The sequence below is a fragment of the Humulus lupulus genome, chromosome 3 (genome assembly GCF_963169125.1).
Source record: "Humulus lupulus chromosome 3, drHumLupu1.1, whole genome shotgun sequence".
NCBI lineage: Eukaryota > Viridiplantae > Streptophyta > Magnoliopsida > Rosales > Cannabaceae > Humulus > Humulus lupulus.
Window position 1 is genome coordinate 283936474 of NC_084795.1, and position 9544 is coordinate 283946017.

The window sequence follows — 9544 nt, forward strand, 5'->3', positions numbered from 1 at the left end:
TTCATATGGAAAAAGACATCAAGCAAGTAAACCATTTTCTTACTTTTGATCTCAGGTGTCACCCTTATGATATTCAGTAAAATAATTAATGAAAATTGAAAGCCTTAGCCATCCCAGTCATAGACATGTTTGTTTACATAGAGATGTGATTATTTGTATCACAACATCATTTTTTGCTTTTTATTTTTCGAAGGCCAAAGTTTCATTGGAGAATATTTGTAGAGAAGTTCTTGTTTTGTCTCTGAAATTTACAAAGATTCTATGCTTTTGCCTAATTACTCCATGATGAAATTTATGTGTATCTATCTTTACTTCTGCAGAACAATATATTCACAGCTAGATCAGCTTCTATCACGGAGTAATTTTACGTTCACAAGTCTATGGATTCATTTCAAGAGATGGAAGTGTACTAGCCCGGAATTTTTATTTTATTTTATTTTACATTTTATTTTATGTAAGACAAATTTTGTGAATTAATTTTTATTAAGAGTTCGAATAATAATTAGTGAATATTATTTTAACTAAATTTTAACTTAGAGGTCTGAATAAAAATGGGCTTAAACATGGCTACTGTTCCTTTTTGTCGAATGGGGCTGACTTGGTTTTGCAGGAGTTTAGAGAGGAAAACTCTTAAGAATTTTGATTGATTATCGAAAAAGAAATATACAGCTAGCTATAGGATTTATTTTTTTTAAACATTCTATTATATCAAATTAGTAATCTGCTGGTTAAATGGAGTTAATTTTATGCTTTATAATAGCTCTCTATATGTTAATGAATTCTCATGCACTAATCACAGCATTTTGCATTTTCATGATTAATTGGTAGTTCCAGCCTAAAGATTCAGAGAGGAAAACTTTAATAATTTTGATCGACTTCAATAAGAAATATACAGCTAGCTAGGATGTATATATATATATATATCTATATAGATCAGAACATGGAAACAACTATAAATACTCAAGTGCTGCTCTTCAGTTTTTCTTTGATGATTTTGGCTTCCTGTTTACTTAGATACTTTCTTTGGTTAGTGTCTGAGCTGAGCATGTTGGTGATGATTTTCTTGGCAAAATAATATCCTCACAGAGAAGAAGTTCTCCTAAGGAAGTCTGGGATTGAATATCATGTTGATCCTTAATCCTTAAGCAGCCCAAACACAAGTGTTAGAGTCCATGTTCTGCCTAATTACTCGATGATAATTTCTATGCGTGTAAGCCTTTACTTTTGCATTGCAATTCACAATTGTATCAGTTTCTATCACTAATTCAAGAGATGGAAGGCAATGATTTAATGGTCTTAGAGGGCAACTGTGAATTGGTCAACTTATTTTTACTGTTTTATTACAAATAGGGAGTAGAGTACAAAAGATTAAGAGACATTAAAAAGTTTCCTTGTAATTGTTTCAGAGTCATTTTGCTGAAGTTAGAGTTACGTTGTAGAGTACCCAGAAGCTGTTGCTAGAGAACAAAGTTAGGTGAACAGTTGAGATTGAGTTTCAACCTTAGTTGCAATCCGATCCGATCTATATATATATATTTTTATAATTCTTTGTTGAATGTGGAAAGTGGTGTAAAATTTGCTCTTCTTATAGCTAAGATGAGATCTATTGTTAAATCCAATAGAGACATCATCATGTGAGGTGAGGAGCAATTGATTTGAGATACTTGAGAGCTATGTTCTTTTGGCAGTTGGTTGATTTAACCTCAAAAATACCTCCACCGACACAAACTACTATAAATAAAGTAAAAAAAGAAAAGATCAAAACTGATAAATTATCACTCTTAAACCTGCAGATTACTAATTTTAGCCATTCTATGGTGGTGATATTTTGTAAGCCAGAAACTCTTACATTATAGAATGCTTCAAAGCTCCTCCCTTTGATTTTTCTTGTCTCTTTCATGTTGTGGATGATATCTGCATCAGATTCATTCAGATAGACATTGGGAATAATTAAAACTGAAAAGCATGCATGATTTGGCAGAAGGTGTCAACCAAGATTGAAAATTTTACTTACCTTAATCATTGATGATGAAGTAGTAGTAATCACAAGGATAGGATGTTTCATATCTAATACAAACTAGTAAACATCATCAAACATAATAAAATTGCTAAATCCAACGAATTAAGTTGAGTAACATTAAAGAATGGAACTGACAAGATATGATAAATATTAAATTACTGGAATCAAACTATATTTGCTCTTAAGAACCATTTCATGGAACGACATTGTACAGGGATTTCTTTGTAGAGGGAAGTGAGAATATTATAGAAGAGGGTGACACCATTGTTTTGTGCTACCATTACAGATTAGTGCAGAGGAGAAGAACCAGCTCTATATATCATCTTGGTGTTCTCATTCTATTATTGTTCTAATATTCTCTAGTTCAATACTGTTCGAATTTCTGGTTTGAACAAGTGCTGTCAGTTTTGCTTTCTTGGTTGTATGCATTATCTATTGCAGGTTAGATTGAAGTCTAGAAGATGTGTGCTAAAGAGAGGTAGGTGTGGTGTTTGATTGAGTGACTATATAGGGACCTTGTTGACTCTGCTGCCTTGGACGTAGGACCTGATTATTTACGACATCCCTCTGCTATTTGAGTATAATTGATTGTCCTCTGCTGAAGAAAATTTACGACACAAAGGAGAGTGAGAATAAAGAGTACTCGAGCAAGATTAGTCACATGCCACATGTTGAATTTATTTGAGCTTGCATTTACCTCATTCAGACAACTCTGAACATTAAATCAATTAATTGAGGTATGTATTTGATCTTCATATGCATTTATTTTGTTTGTTCAGTTTTATTCTCTATATTTATGACTTGTTTATTTTGATGATTTCAGCTTCACCATGCTTTCACCACTTAACCAATGCCTAATGGTTAAAGTCTGGCTTTAGCACATTCCCAGGTTTGTTTTACATATTGTTATTCGGTTGCTAACTGTTTTATTTATTCATATTTTTTATGTCTCAAGATGTTCATATTTGTTATTTTTCTTTTACATATCGAAACTAAGACTTCAGAGTGCCTATTTCATTTTCTTAATTAAAGCTTACTCAACACAAGTGCACCTTTTTCTTTTTCATGGACAAGTGTTTCGGTTTAAGTATCGTTTGTTTTCTAAAGAGAGCAATATTATCTCAATCATACAAAATAGTGTTACTGTGTGTGGTTTGTTATGGCAGATATTCTTATGTATTGCTCACTTTGATTTGACAGGCTTTATGCAAACTGAGAATCTAAGATCATTACATTTGAATTGTAAAGAAGGAAGCTTGCTGAAATCAGTTGCCAAATTAAAGGTCTTAGCTAATTCTGTTATTTCTGTTTTCTTAACTTAGTTTTTTCAAGTGTGTAAAAAAGGGTGTCACCTCTCTTAGAATTTTACTTACTGATCATTTTGTAATCAAAAGCAAGAAAAATTTGAGCGTGGTGTGTGAATACAAGAGAGTTTAGAGTGTTGTGAGTGGTGTGTGAATATATCTTGATGTACATATTCTATTATTGTTCTAACATTCCCTAGTTCAATTAATATTTTTGGTACCTTGATAACAATATAATAAAAAAAATATTAGATTTACAAAAATGTCAATACCATCCTATTAGTTAACTCGGTCCAAATACATGTTTCACTTAAGAAGTGAATAACTTTCAAAAAGTAGAGTTTAGAGAATCAAAGTCATCATGATAAAATTCTAGCTAAGACTTTTTGCTATAATTTAAAAAAACTTCCATGTTTCACGAACAACAACGAACCAATAGCACCAATAGTCATGGATGACATTCGTCTTTGCGCTTCATCTCCTATGACTTCGGCGACATTGATATCGTCCGTTATAGTATTGGAGTCGCTCTAGTGGTCATCCTCAGGAGTCGATCAGATACACTTGGTCATCCACGAAATCCTTAGCGCGATTGGAGTGAATAAAGTAGCATAGACCTTAAAATTCTAATGCGGCATCAATGGAGAATAGCATAAGAATAGCTTTGCAGATACCCGTGATGGTCATGAAGTGAGAGCCATTGAATCAAATCCCTCTACCACTGAAATCAACAATACAAATCAAATTACCCAAACAAAATCGAAAGAAAGGGAGAGAGAGAAAGAGTTCACATAGGCAATACCGTAAAGGTTTGGAAGAGTGGTGGAATATTTGAGAAAGCTTTGGACATTCCTGTCAATAAAACTGCCGTTAGAACTACAAAGAGCCCTAGCAGAGAGACATCAAGGAGGAAGAGAGCGATTCTAGGGCCAAGAGAGAATGTGCGAAAATGAAAGGCATCTTATGGGCCCGAAATCCAACATTCACCTTCAAAATCCAACATAAATAAAACCAATATCAGACTAACTCTAATTTTATTCACCAGATATAATATGCAATAAATTCTGAAGATAAGAAGCAAGCAACTCAAGTTTCAGAGCAACAGGATAACTAGTTCTGAAGGGACCAAGCAGTCAGATGGTCTCAAATATTATCTAAACAGGTTACAGCAAAAATAATAAAAAATCAAAATCCAATAATAACTACTAGAGTCTAGTAAGAGTAAATAAAATATATCATGAATTCCACAATGCAACTTGATCTAATATGATATATTATATACATAAATATAAAATGTACTTTTAACGAATGGAGTATTAAAACTTATTACACTTAGTCATCCTCTTCATACTGCAAAACAAAAGGTTAGTCAAAGTCCATTATGCTGGGAACATATCCAAAGTCCATTACACCACTCGATTATAATTATCCAATAACTTAACAATGCCAATCTATAGTAGAGTTTTTGCAGTAGACAGATTATTACAATTTTATTCGAATATAATAATTAGTCAACAAAATAGAATGCTTCTTTATTCTCACAGTACTGAAACAATTAATGTTACAAACTAAAATGTATCAGAATCCTACCAAGAAGATATAAGTAACCATCATCATCATCATAATTATTACTGCTAATACAACAATAATAGTTCTTACCCTATCTACAAGGCTTGTGGCATACAGAGTAAGCACAACTTTTATGCTTTTTTCCTCTTGCATGGTGATCGTATAACAGAACAATACGTAGCCCATATTATATTATAACATGAATTAAATGATATACAGCTAATAAATTGTGGAGAACCCAAATGTAGAAAGAAAATAATATATCATAAAAATTATACCTTGGATTAAGGAACTCGTTTATGATTTTCCTCTTCTTTTCCATTGAAGTCATTTTCTAAGTGACTTGCTCACCACTTTCCATCTTATGCACAACAGTGGATGACTCTGTGCTCTGTTTTTTTTATGCTCTGTTTTTTGGTCAACCGAAACAAAGAAAAATATGTTATCCTTGTGTCATTCAATAAGTAATTTTTTCAAACACCTTGAGTGCAATAGAAATGTAAAATATTGAGCAGAATAGGTGAGGTGAAACCAAATAAACCTTCTCACAATTGTTTAGAAGAAAGAAACTAGAAACTAAGCAAGAAATAAACTACTAAATTTATTAAACTCTAGGAGATTTTCTAAATCAGAGATTGATAAAATTTATTTGTGTGTGGATTTTTATGTAAGAAATTTAATCTCAAGTAAAATAAATCCAATGGAGACTAAGAATAAGATTAATATCCAACGAAAACTCACCTTCACCAAGAGAGACATGATTGGTTACGATGAACTACAGAACAAATGATCTCACAACAATATCAAGCGAAGAGATGTAGAGACCATTATGCATTTGGAAACAAAAACAACAAACAGACATAGAGATGTATAAGTTATAGAGCAACATGATTCTCAAAATCTACCGTCTGTATGATTCTCAAACTATATATATGTTCTGCTTGTGTATAATCAAAGATTGTTGCCAATACTGGAAAGTTCAAAAAACTAACATTCAATCCTGAATTAAATATACTAAAATTTTAATTTTGGAGAAATCTAAAAACTATAACATTCAATCGATAGAAGACATAAACAGAACCAAATCAAAAGTTGGAAAAGATTCAGGACTCACTTCTATAGGAGAGACTTCGTGAGAGAGTTGACTGGAGGAGAAAGAACGTCGGGCTAGGTTGCTTGTGCCAAAGCTTCTCATCAAGAATTTATGAGAGTCATTGAGAAAGAATGATGAGCGATTTAATCAGATCACAGGGGAGACTAAGAGAAATTGGAGAAAGAGATCAAGAGTTTGGGAGAAACCGAAAGAGTGACTGAAGAGAGAGAAAGAAATGATGTAAAATGAGCCCAAATACTCAACATTCCATTGAAAGCCCAATGTACAATATTAGCTTAATGATGTAAAAACAGTCCAATACGCCGAATGAGATATTTATCAATAACACTTCTTAAAAAATGTCATTTTTCAATGTGATATAAAGTATAAAATGTTGTAGTGTAAAGAGAGGCAGGTGTGGTGTTTGATTGAGTGACTATATAGGGATTATATCAATAAGATATATACTTTACTGATATTTTGGTTTCTATGTTAGTTTGCTATATTAGTACTATATAATATGTTATTTGTACTATAATATATTAGAAATGGCTATAACTTAAGGTTAATAAAATATTTATGATATATAAGTTTAATAGCATGATATATTTGTTATTTGCACTATAGTATATCAAAGATGGCTCTAACTTGGGGTAAAAAAAAGTGTTTATGGTATATAATAGTTTAGTAGCATAGTATATTTGTTATTTTACTAGGGTAGATTATCGATGGTTATCACTTAGATTTAATAAAAAAACATTTATGGTATACTTGAATAGCATGATATATCTTTTATTTGCTCTACGGTGAATTGGAGATGACTATAACTTAGGGTGAAAATAAAATTGTTTATGGTCAATACATTTAATAGCAATTAATATTTGTTCTTTGTACTATGGTATCTCAAAGATGACTATAGCTTAAAGAGAAGAAAAAAATGGTAAACAACATGGTATATATGTTATTTGTATTATAGTATATCAAAGAAGGTTGTAGCTTTTAATGTTAAAAGTATATATTTATGATATATAAGTTTAATAGCATGATATTTTATTTGTACTATGGTATATCTAAGTTGATTATAACTTAGGATAAAAAAAAATCATTTATGGTATATTTGTTATTTGTACTATGGTATATTAGTCATGACTATCACTTAGAGTGAATAAAAAATTATTTATGGTATATAAGTTATATACTATGACTTAGAGTGAATAAAAAAATATTTATGATATATAAGTTATATACCATAAATGTTATTGTATTCACTCTAATTGATAGTCATGGTTGATAGATAGCATGATATATATTTTATTTATTCTATGATATATCGGAGATAACTATAACTTTGAGTGAAAATAAAACTGTTCATTATGTATATGATTAATAGCATGGTATATGTGTCCTTTGTACTATAATATATCAAAAATAAAATAATAAGAGAAAAACTTATTTATAATATATAAGTTTGATAATATGTCTTATATTTAGCTGTAGGTTATAATAATAAATAAAATTATGGTATAGGAGATTAACAAAAAGTAAATCATCTTCTTATTTATCTATATTTTTTTTGTAAGTGTAGGATATCAAAAATGAAGTGATGATTGATAAGAAGAAAAAAATCTGAATTTATAAGATTTTTTTATTTACAATAAGATAAAAATACATATAAATGTTGATCTTACAAAATAATTAATTAACTTTAAGAAAGAGTAATTAACTAAAGTTTACAGGTAAATGGATTACACTTAGATTACAAAATTTATGTATATATACATATATTTAATTGCTAGTGAATAAAAATTAATGAATAAGAAAACAAAAACTAAGACCAAAAATAAATTGAAACTTTCACGTAAATTAAGGTTGTAAAGAAAGTAATAAGAATAAGGCTTAATTTTTTTAAAATAGAATTATTTATTTAATTAACCAATAAATTTGGGGCTATTATGCTCCGAGTCCCAGATTTTGATAGAGTGGTTTCTTTAAAAATGGTATCTTCAACTCTCACTACAAAATTCTTCAAAAAAAAAAAAAAAAAAAAAACTCTTACTACAAAAAAAAAATATTATTGCAAATTTTTAGTTATAAATAAATATTTTACTTTTACTCAAAATGAATTAAAAAATAATATTTTGTCACAAGCTATACTAATATAATTTTAGTCATAACCTATCATATAAGATAAAATTTGTTATTACTAAAAAAATACATTTAGTCATAACAAAACTAAATGTATTTTACACTTTTATTATTAAGTGTTTCTACAAAAATTACATTTTAGTTACACTCGTAAATCATATTAACCACAAATATTATTAAAATTATAAATATCATCAAAACTAAATAATAATATCATTTCTAAATGCCACTAGTGAATCTGACCAAAAATTTGTGTGAAAAGCCCACGAATATTGCTTTTTATTTGCTTTCCTTTGCTTTATAATCATTATATATTCTCTTATCCTCTTACATGGTAATTGGCCAGTACTTATGTTGTATAAAATCGATTTGCAAGTGCACATAATCGTAACAAGTAATAAAGAGTAAGTGAGATCGTTCCTACGAGGACTGTATATTAAGTACCAAAACTTAATTCCTATTTCTATTTGGCTAACGATAATTGAGTCACAAGAATTAACTAAAATTATAAAACAAAAATCTGAAATTAACTTCAAGAACTGAAGATAAACAACGTTAGGAAAATTTAATGGTTTAAAAACTAAGGCAATCAATTTCATCAACCATCCTCTTTAATTCTTATTAACACAAATCTTACTATTCAATTTTTCTCTTGTGATAGTAGGTCAACAATAATAACTTATATTTGTACTAGGATATATAAGTCTCAATCTTATGCAAATTTTCTACATCTCTATGATAAATAAATATAAGATAGGCATTAAGATTAACAACCCTAAAACTACACAGACCACACAGGTACTCTCGTCCTAATATGAAATCTATGTTTATTCAATTACAGCATATTCAATTCTCACTTCTCAGATTGCGAATCAAAATCATATATTTCATGTCAATGGTGATCAATCATTCACAATCATTAGATTCAAATTGAATAAATCACAAGATAAAATTGAAATCATAAAACTTGCATTAATTTAAAATAAAGGTTCAGGAGAATCCATTAACACCCTAGAAAAATAGTTTAGTTCATGATCAAATTCATAATAACCATAGAAGAAATAAAAAGCATCCAAAATACAGAAATTCAAAGTAGAAAAGAAGAAAATTGTGATGAATTCTTCGATTCCACTTGCAATCCTCCACAATGTGCCTTCAGCCGTCTCCTAGGGTTAATCTTCTCTTAAAAACGTCAGTAAGAAAGCTTTTATAATCCCCAATTAATTATGTGCGAAAGGACAAAATTGCCCTTGAAAAATACCCTAATTTGGCTTCCGTACGGACTGGTGCCGCGGCTCCATATGATAGAGCCGCAGCTCTAGTCCACTTTGCCATCCGGAATTCATCTCTGGTTCTTGTAGCGCCACAGCTCTACTTGATAGAGCCGCAGCTCTAATTCAGATTTTAATAGAG

General features: G+C 30.0%; 1 long non-coding RNA gene across 2 annotated transcripts; it reads right to left on the minus strand.

Moving 5' to 3' along the window:
• Positions 1 to 3577: 3577 nt before the first annotated feature.
• LOC133824830 (uncharacterized) lies at positions 3578 to 6204 on the minus strand. 2 transcript variants are annotated; one of them, XR_009888574.1, is made up of 4 exons: positions 6008 to 6204; positions 5172 to 5300; positions 4127 to 4311; positions 3578 to 4045 (listed from the first exon to the last, which is right to left on the minus strand). It is a non-coding gene; the product is annotated as an uncharacterized LOC133824830 (long non-coding RNA). The 2 variants fall into 2 exon arrangements; XR_009888575.1 differs by lacking the exon at positions 6008 to 6204 and adding an exon at positions 5635 to 6001.
• Positions 6205 to 9544: the final 3340 nt, after the last annotated feature.